This window comes from Clarias gariepinus, chromosome 24 (genome assembly GCF_024256425.1).
Source record: "Clarias gariepinus isolate MV-2021 ecotype Netherlands chromosome 24, CGAR_prim_01v2, whole genome shotgun sequence".
Taxonomy (NCBI): Eukaryota; Metazoa; Chordata; class Actinopteri; order Siluriformes; family Clariidae; genus Clarias; species Clarias gariepinus.
Genome location: NC_071123.1, coordinates 13,495,744 through 13,508,479, shown reverse-complemented (window position 1 = coordinate 13,508,479; position 12,736 = coordinate 13,495,744). Strand labels below are relative to the sequence as shown.

General features: G+C 36.5%; 1 protein-coding gene across 4 annotated transcripts in view; it reads right to left on the bottom strand.

Moving 5' to 3' along the window:
• arhgef28a (Rho guanine nucleotide exchange factor (GEF) 28a) overlaps positions 1-7,842 on the bottom strand; it is a 92,395-nt gene extending 84,553 nt beyond the window's left edge. For all 4 annotated transcript variants that reach the window (XM_053485677.1, XM_053485680.1, XM_053485679.1 and 1 more), the window contains exon 1: positions 7,695-7,842. The gene's annotated coding sequence lies outside the window, so the exon portion shown is untranslated. The remainder of the gene's footprint in view (positions 1-7,694) is intronic.
• Between the last annotated feature and the right edge of the window lie 4,894 nt (positions 7,843-12,736).

Below are 12,736 nucleotides of genomic sequence, written 5' to 3'. Positions count from 1 at the left end.
AGAAAATAAAAGAACAGGCATGCATCGACCAGTTTGTCCATCTCATTATTACACCAGCATGAATTAACGAGCTGTTACGATGTCGCGAGCAACATAAAAAAAAGCGAAGAAGCTTTAATAATTTAGGAGAGAAGAACAGTCTTTCCATTAATGTGTGTGTGTGTACGTGTGTGTGTGTGTACGTGTGTGTGTGTGTGTTTGTGTGCGTGTGTGTGTGTGTGTGTGTGTGTGTGTTTAAATGAGAGGAAAAAGCTTTAATGTGTAAGATGAGGAGGGGGAGCCAGGAGAGGCTAAAAGCAAGAGTCTCCACTTACTCTAGCCTCACACACACACGCACACACATACACAGCGCCTGCATGCACAAATCGAAACACTTATCTGTCGGGATAAATGTTTACTTTTTTGAAAGGTAAAGTGCAGGTTTTACTTAATATTTTGCATTAATTGTTTTTAGGTATTTTTTTGGGCTATAGAACGAATAATTAAAGTTTCCATTATTTCTTATGGGAAAATTAAATTTGGTCTACGAGTGTTTTGGAAAACGAGCCCACTTCCGGAACAAATTATGCTCGTAATCCGAGGTTCCACTGTATAAAGTCAAAATAAAACAAATTAACCTACACACACACACACGGAAATACTGCTCTGTTGGGAAACTTCTTTAACAAGGAACCTCTTTAATGACACTTGTGCAAGAACACACACTAATGGAATCACTGCTGTGAAGTAAAAATAGAACAAATTAACCTGGCCTTTACCTTTGCAAAGAATCTTGACTGATCACTGTTTCTGTGTGTGTGTGTGTGTGTGTGTGTGTGTGTGTGTGTGTGTGTGTGTGTGTGTGTGTGTGTGTGTGTAGGCAAGAGAAGAGGAAGAGGGTGGGGGTTACTGTTTAGGATGTCTTTCTCTCACACACACACACACATTCTAACTAAAACACTGCTCTGAGAAAAACCATTGGTTTAGTTTTGATAATGTGACGTTCAGGAGACAAAGCACATGTGTACTACTTGTATATCAAGACCTTGCTCGTTTATTATGTTACCATTTATTTACACATTTTGCTCATATTGCAAAAACGCTCACAGACCAAGTTACTAACAATCCAAGGTTCCACTGTAACTGAGTTTGGTAAACTGTGTGCTAAAATTATTTACCTAACTAGTAGCCATTTTTGAAAATTAAAATTTAAAATTATTTAGAAAAATTACAAATATTAAACAGTATAAAATTTCTGAATTCCTTAAAAATGTACTACGGCCTTTGCAGAAAATAAAAAAGGCTTCCATCCTCTGCATTATGCAAAAGCATTGCTTATTCTATTGACTTTATGGTGCGGTTGGTGCACTACAGCCACCTACTGGACTGGAGAGTGTTGTAGATGATTGACAGGTATAGAAGTTAATCAATGTTTTGTGAGACATGATATCTGAAAAACAAACAACACAAGTAAATGTATTTCAGAGTTTATGAAATTATTTTATTAGTTTTTATACCCCATCTGCATATAAAGACAGCCGCTTGAATCAAACCAGACAAACATTGAGTGCTTTTGAATCGAAAAATCAACAGTCTGGTTTACAGCTCAGCAACATCAGAAAATCAATTCATTCGCTTTTGCCTGTAAAGTGAGCGAAGCCAAACTGACAGGTGACTGAGAGCTGAGAGGTCTCAGGGCAAGAGTATTCGAACAAGGCACACTTACATGCTTATACCACTACAACCACCATCCCTTACCACCACCCCTACCACAAACACCTTTGCTCTTCTGACTCACACCCTAGTATATTTTACATGTGGGGGAAACACTGCAATGATTTAACTAAAGCTTCGAGAAAGATGATACTGAATATTTTGCCTATAAACTGTGGGTAATGCTGGCAATAAATCATTTTTAATTTTATTCCACTCAACAGACCTGACAGAAATATAAAACACATGTTCTGCTTTAATCCTGTGAATATTCCAAGAACTGCTCTTAAGTTTGGTATGTGAGACAAGAGTCTGTCCAGAGGAATTGCAGAGGCTTTCAATTATTCTCATGCTTGTTTCTTATACTATCGTGCACAGAATCACCTGAGTGCTCTTTAAAGGATTTGTGGGATTACCTGAGCTTTTATGGTGTATGTCACAAAGTGAATACCACTCTATTGACACAAAGGCACATGAACACACCTTATCCATCCAGGTAACTGACAAGTCATTCAAAGTACACAAACACACAAGTTTTGTGAGTACTGGATTTGTTATGAAATCTGTGAGGACGCAGCGTGAGGAAGAGACGTTGGAGAAAAAAAATGAAACATGAAAACAAGAAAAGGGAGAAAGGCCTGAAGTAAATGAGACGTGCTGAGCAACCTATGACAGTGAAGTGAATCTTACCAAACTTTTCCCAGTTGTAAAAATTCCACATGTTTAAGCACAATGACACAGACACTCTCTACAAGGAGTTGGGAAATAACTGAGGTTTGGAAGGCCACACCCATAGCATCACCTTTCTTCTAGTTAACATCTTAGAAATTTCCATCTCTCCCTTATAAACCGCTTTCCAAGACTCTTCAGGGCAAGACACAGCTTCCTAGTACAAAGTTAAAAGGTGTCCATAAACTTCCCATACCACTCAATTATGAAAATACAAAGGCATCGACCAATATAAGAATTTACACAAAGAATACGGGATTATTGACATTAAAAGAAGGAAATCATCAGCTTAAGGTCATCCAAAAATAACTAAATAAATAGAAAATGCTGCATAACTATTCACCTTTTCTGAACTTTTTATGGTTCTGTTTTTTCTTCGTGCTTTTGTCCATTTTGTCTTGACCAGGACTTAGAAATGGCAATAAAATCTTTCCTCTAATGTTTATATATAAGGATACTCCTCCCCTGACTTGTGGTTCAACAGAGGGGTGTGTCTCAGCAGTCTCTCATTTACATAGATACTAAAATGGCACACTGAAGAGGAGTGAAATAAAGGGAGACTGAGGTATTAAAAATTAATTATCTGGGGGGGGTGGGGGTTCAGCTGGTGCATTAACATACACACACGCATGCACGTGCTCACACACACACGCACACGCAGACCATTTAAGGAACCTTGAAGACCTATGTTGACTTGTTAAATAAATAGTTAAATATGGGAACCTTTAAGGCAAATCAAAGCGTTATTTGCTTTTAAATAATCTACCTGCATACCTTAGAGCAAGAGCACTTCAGGTACAATTATCGAAAGTAGAGCAACATAAATATTTCCTTGCCTAAAAAACTCTGACTATGGAAAGGAAATGACTGAATATTTATCCTTTGGTGTTTAATCATGGTGATTAGCTCAGAGCTATAAATAGGACTGGTCAGTTTGAAGTGGTTTTGTTTCTAACTGGCACTTGACTAATACTTCAGAGGAGACATGTTTTGAACTTGAAGTCTAAAATAAACAAATATGCCTCTGTTTTCGCTTGTCTTTAAACATTCTGATTCAATCCATCACCAACATTATAACAATACACTTTAACAATAATCTGACTCATAAAAGTTCATCCTCTGTACTTGTGTGATGTGGTAATGTGTATAGATCTAGACAAACACCTGCCAAAACAATTACTTGGGCAGACCATCTGTTAAAGATGACCACAAGAAGTGTCCCAAAAATCTAAAAGACAAACAACAACAACAACAGTATTACTGCATGTATGCAAGTATTCTGCTCATAATGAGTAGGTAAATACTGTAATCAGAGAATTTTAAACCGACAGTAAACCATTTGGCACGCTCTTAAACATATCACTTATATGTATGTACGTCTATGAAGATGACTTATCCACTGTATTATCATATTTATGTATAATTTCTGGCGGTGGTGTAATGGTTAGCACTGTCGCCTTGCACCTCCTGGGTCCGGGTTCGATTCCCGGTCAGGCTCGATTCCCGTCTCTTTGTGCATGGAGTTTGCATATTCTCCCTTGCTGGGTTCCTCTGGGTACTCTGGTTTCCTCCCACAGTCCAATTGCCCGTAGTGTGTGAATGTGTGTGTGTGCCTCATGCCCTAAGCCTTCTGGTATAGGCTCCAGATCCCCAAGACCCTGAATACATGATAGTAGGATAGAAAATGAGTAAGTGAGAGTGTATTATTTCTATTATCGTATGAAAAAAACTAAAAATATTTGCCCAAGTTATGTCCCTGTGAACATTTCTTCTTGTTTTAAAAACCTGTGGTATAGTTCCGCATAATGCCACTAGAAGGTCAAATCCAAAATGGCGCACCCGGTTGAAAAAATTAAAGTGGGCCTTCCTTAAGAAAACGTTCCAGCCCATTCAGCTCACGAAACAGTGAAACTTGTGGATCCCTTGGGGTACAAAATTCTGCCACATCCACCTAATTCCCTGACCTCGCACCCAGTGACTACTTCCTCTTCCATTACTTGAAGAAACCACTTTGTGGCAGGTATTTGTCAACAACAAGGTGACTACTAAGGTGGAACGTTTCCCCAAGAGCCAAAAAAATTATTCTTAAATGACAGTCCTCCAGCTCATTCATCGTTTGGAGAAGTGTATCGTCTTAGGTGGAGGATATGTAGAGAAGGACTTAGCGCACAATCAATGCTCGTTTTTGTTAGATTCTTTTTTCTTAGCAATAATAATTTTATACCTTCCCAATTTGAAATACTTGAAAAGTCAATGTCAAAACTTTGGGGGTTATGGTGCTGAATTGGTTAAGACTCTGGGTTACTGATCGGAATGTCGGGGTTCAAGCCCGAGAACCAACAAGCAAATTTCAATGTGCTGTAAGGTACATGTGACAAATAATTTAATCTTAATATCACTTTCATTGTGATAAATCACAAAATGCAGTGCTAAAAAGGCACACCGAACTGAGTTGCATTCTTTGTAGAGTTATCACTGGGCCCAGCCTACGACATTAATACTTCACTTGTGGAAAGCAGGACAAATTAAATTCACACTCTTGTTTATCAAAAACCCATTTTGACCACTTTGACCTTATGCTTAGTCTGTGCGTATGTGTAAGAAAAAAAAGCATGAAAAAATTCAAGACACTTCCAAGGAAAAATGTACTACTATATGCATAATGAAAAACAAGAACTGTTGTTCCTCATGTTTTAACCAAATGACAAATAAGGAACACTCAATGAATTTGCTAATTGTATGTAATTTTAGGAATTATACCACGTTATCCTGTACATAGGGTCATGGGGGCCTGGAGCCTATCCCAGGAGACTTAGGGCACAAGGGGAGGTACACCCTGGCCAGGGTGCCAATCCAATGCAGGGCATGGAATCAATTAACACTTTTCAAATTATTAAGATAAACTTTCAAACATTAAATGACCTACAACTTTTGCAGAAAAGAAAAACTCGTTTTTCAAGAGTATTAATTCCTAATTTAGTTTATTTAATCATCAACAACACAAGTTTCACAGCACTTCAATGTTTATTAAAAACTTTTAGTACCTGAAAACCTGCAAGAAATATACCTGTTTAAGACGAATCAGACAATACACATCTGTGCTATTGTTTTAAATTCACAGCTCTATTTGACTGTAATACAAAAGGACTCAGTGATATAAAACAAAAATCTAACTATTTTACTACTCCAAACTAAACATATGGTACTTAATAAAATTAGGTTGAATTACCTCGCTTATCAGACAAATCATCTTATAGCTCATTAACTAGATGAGATTGTATTTTGTTATAACTTGCTTTATATAGATGCACTGTACTGTATTCTGGTATATTGAGTCCAGTGTGAGTGCAATTTTCACTCCAACACGATACCTACGTACAGCAGAGAAATCATTGCATCCTTACTCCCTTCTACTCTTCTTCTTTTCTTTGTGCATGCTGCTACCCACTGTTTTGCGTGTGTGTTTTGCACTGAGTGCAAATATGCGCATGTACTTGGGTGAAAAAAAAAATACTATCTTAAAGCTGGCCGGAGGAGGAGAGGGGTGTATTTGCATCTGTGCATGGTATGAAACAATCACGTCTAACATGACATCCTAAGGACGTTACAAACGGTAAAAGTTTAAAGTAATCCAGTAATGGAAAGCGTGCATTGATCATGATCAGTGGAACTGCATTTTATAAGACATCAAGAGTAGCCTTACTTATGCAAAAGTACAGTGCAATACAAGAGTCTATCTAAACAACATGAGCTGAAAGCATGTATATCAACTTGAAAAAATATCTATATGTTGAGTTTACTTGCTGATTATATCTGATGTCACAAAAAACAGAGACGCTTCACCATTGGTCTAAAATACTGTCCCACTACTCCTAAAATATTTTACACAACATTTGCACATTTTGTCATTTTTTTCTTATTCAGATGAATTAAATCAATAGCCTTACAGGCTTTAATATCCTGAGAAAAAGAAAAAGTGGTAGAAGGAACAAAAATGCAACAGCAACCAACAAATCAGCTCCAGAATCACCACGCGCATCACAAACATGTCTAATGTGTTTCAGGGTGGAGTTTTCCTTTAAGAAAAACCACAAGCACAAATATGCATTATTTACGTCTATATTGGGAATCTGGCATGTTTCAAACTCAGGACTTAGAATCACAGTTACGTATAAGCCAAAATAAGTTACTGGTCTATCATTGATATAAATCTGTTGTCTAAATTACTTCTTTTGCTTTAGTATATAAAAAATAAACTAAACACTTTAAACGTAAAACAGAACGAAAAGAACAGCAGTACATTACTAAATGTCCTTCAACCTGGGCTGTTTTTCTCAAGCCACACAGTTTGGATAAAACACAGCCTCTGCCACATGGAAGGGGGAAGTGAAATCTCTCCTAATAATCAGGACACAGCAGCTAGTGTTTGCTCCTCTTGCACTCAGCAGATGACCTTAAAGTATGTTTGGTTTAACAACAACAACAGGGTAAAAATCCTACCAAACGCAAAACCATATGGATTGAGAATGAGCTCTGGAAGATTTTTTTTTATTTATTTTGCATTTCTTAATTCATTTTCAAAGTGTTAAGGTACTTTTTGTTTGTTTTAACTATGTATGGTATTAGGGAATCTACCTGTCTAGAGACAGTTGATCTTGTGAACTTAAGCTACAAATTGTCAGGCATGTTATCTAATCCCTTCACTCACATCAAAGAAAGATTTGTTCGAGAAAATCCTCTTTAACTAATCAAAAGGAATATCATCAGGTTCACGCGCATGCTCAATTACAAATGTCAGGGAGTCTTCTCTACTAGACTTTCTGAAATAGTTTCTTAAAGCCACAAACACCAACAAAATAATAAATAATAATTAGTCAACTGAATCGCTTTAAAAAATTAAAAATAAATAAAAAGACTTTGTAAACACAATAGTAACAGGTGGTCTTGCGCACGAGACGCTTGCATCCTTAAAACAACGTCACGGTGCTTATTTATTTATTTATTTATTTTTCTCATTCAAAACTGAATTAAACACAACATCCTGTCGTTCCTGAATTTTCGATGAGCACTCCAGCACTGAGGAGGAAATACATAAATAAGGAAAGACAAAAATAAGGGAAAATACGTTGCCATGGTAACCGCTTGACAGCTTTCAGTGGCGTCAGTGCGAGAACAGCTCCAGGTGTCCTCACCTCGACCGAGGACAACATGAGACATGTTTTTGCTGTTACACCGTACACATACAGCAGATGCGAACCACAGAGCGAACTTACCTCAATGCTGAAGACGTCGGGCAAGTTTACAAACTGCAGCCAGAAAGGATGTGAGTGTTAGTGAACCGCAGCTCCACGCACATTTCACTCGCAGCTGATGTTCATGATAGCGAGAGCTGCTCCACTGCTTGCTGCCTCTACCGCTTCTGTTTCGGCAACACCGGGAAATAAGCCCCGCCCAGACGAGTCTTTGCGTATAGACCACGCCCCTTGAATCACCAGGCCCAGTGTCCCAAAGAGGGCGAGAGTCAAAACAAGTCACCTGTGTGAAATTGTATAGGCTAGAGCAAGAGAGGCAGCCCTTCAAGATAAAAATCCACCCAGTATTATAACTGATATGTGATCTTTTTGTGATTGTGATCCTGGTTTGGGTATTACCTAAAGAGACTGGTGCAGCTGCACTTTTATTTTGGTTTTTTGGACTTATTTTCTTCAGGCTGCATCTGATAATCTCAGTTTTGAGTTTTTTATTCTATTTACCTTTCTTGTTTAATTAAAACCCCTTTTTTACATCCAAGTATAAAGGAAGCAAAAATATTTATTTGAAAGAAAATTCAGGATTCAAAGAACCTTATTAAGCCACCGTACAACTGTAAATTAAAAAAAAAGAACTGCATTAGACACTAAATTCCAGGAAAAGTCTTAAATAAATAATGAATAAATAATCAGCTTCTGCAACACCAATAAATCCACTAGAATATTGCACAACCATGTCGACCCCAGATCCTGAAGGTGAAAGGCGACACCAGCTAACCACTAAGCCACCATGTTGTGTAAAGTTTGGACTGTGTTTCATTTTTGTTTGCATTGAAGACAATTTTAATTAAAAACCTATTCTGGGCCAGGGACTCACAGATCTGCATTAGGTCCATGTCAAGGATCAATACGGTATGGGAAAATTGTTAAAGATTGATTGATTGATTGATTGATTGATTGAGATAATTGCTGTGGTTCTGTCCATTAGGTCCTACCTTAAGGGGAGGACTCTGATCTTGTAGTCAAAGTGATTAAAAGGTAGGTGCTATTTTCACTCTCAGTACTGTCACCGAAATATATATATTTACTCACTGTATTCCACAATCCAAATAAAAGAAAAATCCCATGCTGTCCTAATTGGTTTCTTGTCCAGCATCAGGTTGTCAAACCCACTGTCTATTTATCTTATTTAACTAGATATGGCTCCCTTAAACCTCAATCTCATTTTGATAGGACCAGATCTTTTATTTTTATTTTAATCCAATCTTGCAGTTCCTTGTGAATACAATTTGATTGTCTGCTGGAAGTACCACCAGTAGGAATTCTCGTCAACCTAAAAAGACTTTTGCAGAAGCACTTTTAATAAGTCTCTAAGATTGCAGAGTCGCATGATGGACATTATTAGCCAATAATGTAGAGTTAGGGTTAGGGTTAGGGAAAGCATATGATTTATCCAGTCATAGACAGTCACAAATTGTGAGTTAGATACTCTGTAACTGAATGGAAACTTAATCTAAACTAGTCTAAATTGATCATTTGTTCTAATGTCTGACTGGTTATTGCAACATGTAACTGATGAGCATAATAAATATTTACTTAAACAGTTTCCTTTCATACTTTAGTCTGTTCTGATCTCTCAATTCCTCAGACTTATACTATACCTTAAAAGTTTTTAACTTTCATGCTAATATTGCTATCTTTGATCAACATTATCAGGCTTGGCTTGATGCAGATTGCTTTTCATCTCGGTTACACATGGTATAGGTGGAGTAACAAGTATGATGGGTTGAAAAACAAAAGAGATGAAAGTGAAAGATCTCTATTAATAACTTACTTGACTGGATATATAGTACATGTTGAAGAAAATTATTTTGTATTTTTCTGTGACAGTATACACATGGAATATATCTACTGGTTAGGTAATCCAGTAATTTCTTCATTTATTTAATACAAGTGTTCATGTCAAACTGGGACTTGATTATACAATCATCATGCACGAATGCATGGCCTTCTTTAAAACATCTACACCATTCAAATGTTGTACTGCATGTAAATGCTTTCATCACTGTACTGTACTGTGATGAGGTATTGTACTATGATGATGTCTGGAAGTCTTAATAATGTCAATTAGTTTGTACATTCATTTATGAGAACTTTTTAAGTCCTGGATTGGTTTAACAATCCCTTGTGTAATGCATTTATGTAAACAAGACACATCGGCTTACCTAATAAATTGTTTTATCATTTCATTTTTAGAGCCTAACACTTAACATGAAGCATTTATGTTGTGCACACAGATCATGATGCATGGATGCATAACATCAGGTGCTAATACTTGATTTCTGGAGTAGCACTTTTAAGAATTAAAAAGAGTTTCATTTTATATAAATAGTTGAATGGTACTTAAGTTTTTTATCATAGAGCACATGAACTGCATAAAATGTATAAAATGCACATACTGTAATATATGTCTTAGTTGCAAGCTAAGAGGAAGAACCTACTTTGATTGATTTTCTAAAAGTCACAATTTAAAAATCAGATAATTGCCACTAATGCTCTTAAACTCATAAGCAATTTTTGTTGTTTATGCTTAAAGAAGATAACTGACAAGGCTGGAAAATACGCTGCCACTAGCTGCTGCAAACTTTCATTTGCGTCTCAGGTCATAAACGCATCCTAGTTTAGCTATAGCTTCCTGACGTTCCCATGGTCCTGTTACAAAGTACTGACCCTGGAGACTCCTTCAATAAATATTAAGTCAAAATCTTCACCATGTCAACAATTATAAAAACATTTCTTTTCCTTCATTAAATAGGAAATTTTTTTATTCTTACATAATCAGTCAAACAAGTCCCTGTAAATAGGTAATTACTATAAAAACAATAAGACATCACAATAAGTAGATGCACTCATATAGCATAAAATTCTATAATTTGGATTATGTCAGAAAATGTCATTCTGACCAATCATATTTAGGAACTGTATATAGCCATGGTGTAATTTACAGTAAACATCAACTGTTGTTGAATATGAATACAGAGCATAGTGCTGTCAAATACAAGCATTTAAATCTCTATGCAATTACGTGTCAGATACAGTACAGACATGGCTTGTGGGAAGGGTCTTTTAAGCTTTACAATTCATTAATTATATTTATTAAAGTGTTAAATGAGTGTTAAAACTGTAAAAACTTCATCATACACCTATAAGGGGAATAGTACTGAACTTAACAATGATTTATTAACATCAAATGAAAATTGTTTGCAAGTTTGTGTTTAGGAATAAGTACATTTATAGTACTCTGGGTTTCTGATTAGAAAATCAAGATTATATTGTGGAATCATGTACAGTTGCATGACATTGTACAACTGCATTATAATTTCCATATGTCCAAAACCACATGTACAGAAAATATTTAGCCAAGCCATTGCATGGTTGTCTTTGCACAAACAATTTGCATTTTGGGCTTTTGTAAGTGAAGTTCACTATGCATTCCAGTTAATAGTGTGTGTCTAGTTCCAAGGTGTTCTGCTTGTCAGCCCTACCAGCAACAGGTGTAGATTACAGCAGTTTCATTACACTCACGTAAGAGTAGCACTCACACATGGCTTCTGAATTCATGAGTATTGCAGCTAGCCAACAGTAGGAATAAGATCTGTATAAGCATCTGTAACAACATTTCCCAGTCTAAGTCACTTAAAACAATCTGATTCAAAAGATCACCCAGTATGTTTCAAAGTATTTTAAATCAATTGAACTACATTAAAGAAGACTTGATTCAAACTCCAAGAAGATCACTCAAAAACACACAGGTTTGTTTAATCACAAATGCATTTGGAAACTAAACAGGAAACTGGAGTGGAGCCAAGGAGAGTGCCCACCCTTCCTGTTTGGTCCTCAGAGAACTGGGCCATTTGCATGGACTTCAGATCCTAGAAATCGGACTAAAATTTCCACTAGTGGAGAAGTGGTCGTGGAAAACAAATATGATATGTAAACAGTGCGCCATCTACAGGTGACTTAGAGAACGACAGACAGAGTTTTATTTTTTTTGGTGAAGGGATGGAAAACAGTGTAGATGATGCAAAGGCTATTATATAATACATATAAATTATCATTATAATCGTGACAAAGGGTATTTCATATTTATTGTTATCAGCAAGAAGATATTATGTGTGACTACTTTGCACATGTGCAGGGAAGATCCTTTACATGTGAATATATCTAATTGTAAAATTTTATCATCCTTTGAATGATATGCCAAAAATCACAAGCTATCTCAAAATGGCAAATTATTTATGTGAAATAATGAGATATTAAATCAAAATAAATTACAATTTATTAAGTACACAATACACAGTATGATAATCTCCAAATACACAGATCTACATTTACAATTAAATTTATGTGAATATGCAATAGAAAAGGGGATAAAAGGATAAGGCATGTAGGTATACAGCAGTGCAAGTTAAGTCCTCACCTAACCTTAGTCCTTATGTATACTGTACATATGACCTCATTTGCACATTTTTGTTGTAATAAAACAAACGCTGATCTCCTGGAAATTTCATGCACAACTGTCACTTGGGTTTACTCAGAATGGTGTAAAAACAAAAAAACATTCGCCGAGTGGGAGTTGCTGTGCAGGTGCAAACATGTTGTTGATGAGAGAGCTCAAGAAGACAATGCCACTGCTGTCAATCTGGGTGTTGTAGGGCTCACTGGTCACTGACACTTGATGGGCATGTTTGTGCAATATTCTAGTGGATTAAATGGTGTTGCTAAGGCTGATTATTTATTTATTTATTAGAAGCAATAATAAAGCAATTTATTTATTTGATAGTATTTCTAGTGCATTAAAACAAATTACAGTTATATGGTGGCTTAGAAGTTATCACTGTCACCTTGCACCTCCAGAGGTTTAAGTTCAATTTCTGTCTCAGATTCTGGGCTCAGTTTGTTTGTTCTACCTGTGCTTAGAACCTTGGTGGGTTTTCTCTGGGTACTTTGATTTCCTCCCCAACTCAGCATGTGAATGAGCGTGGAAGTGGGAGTATGTGTGCCCT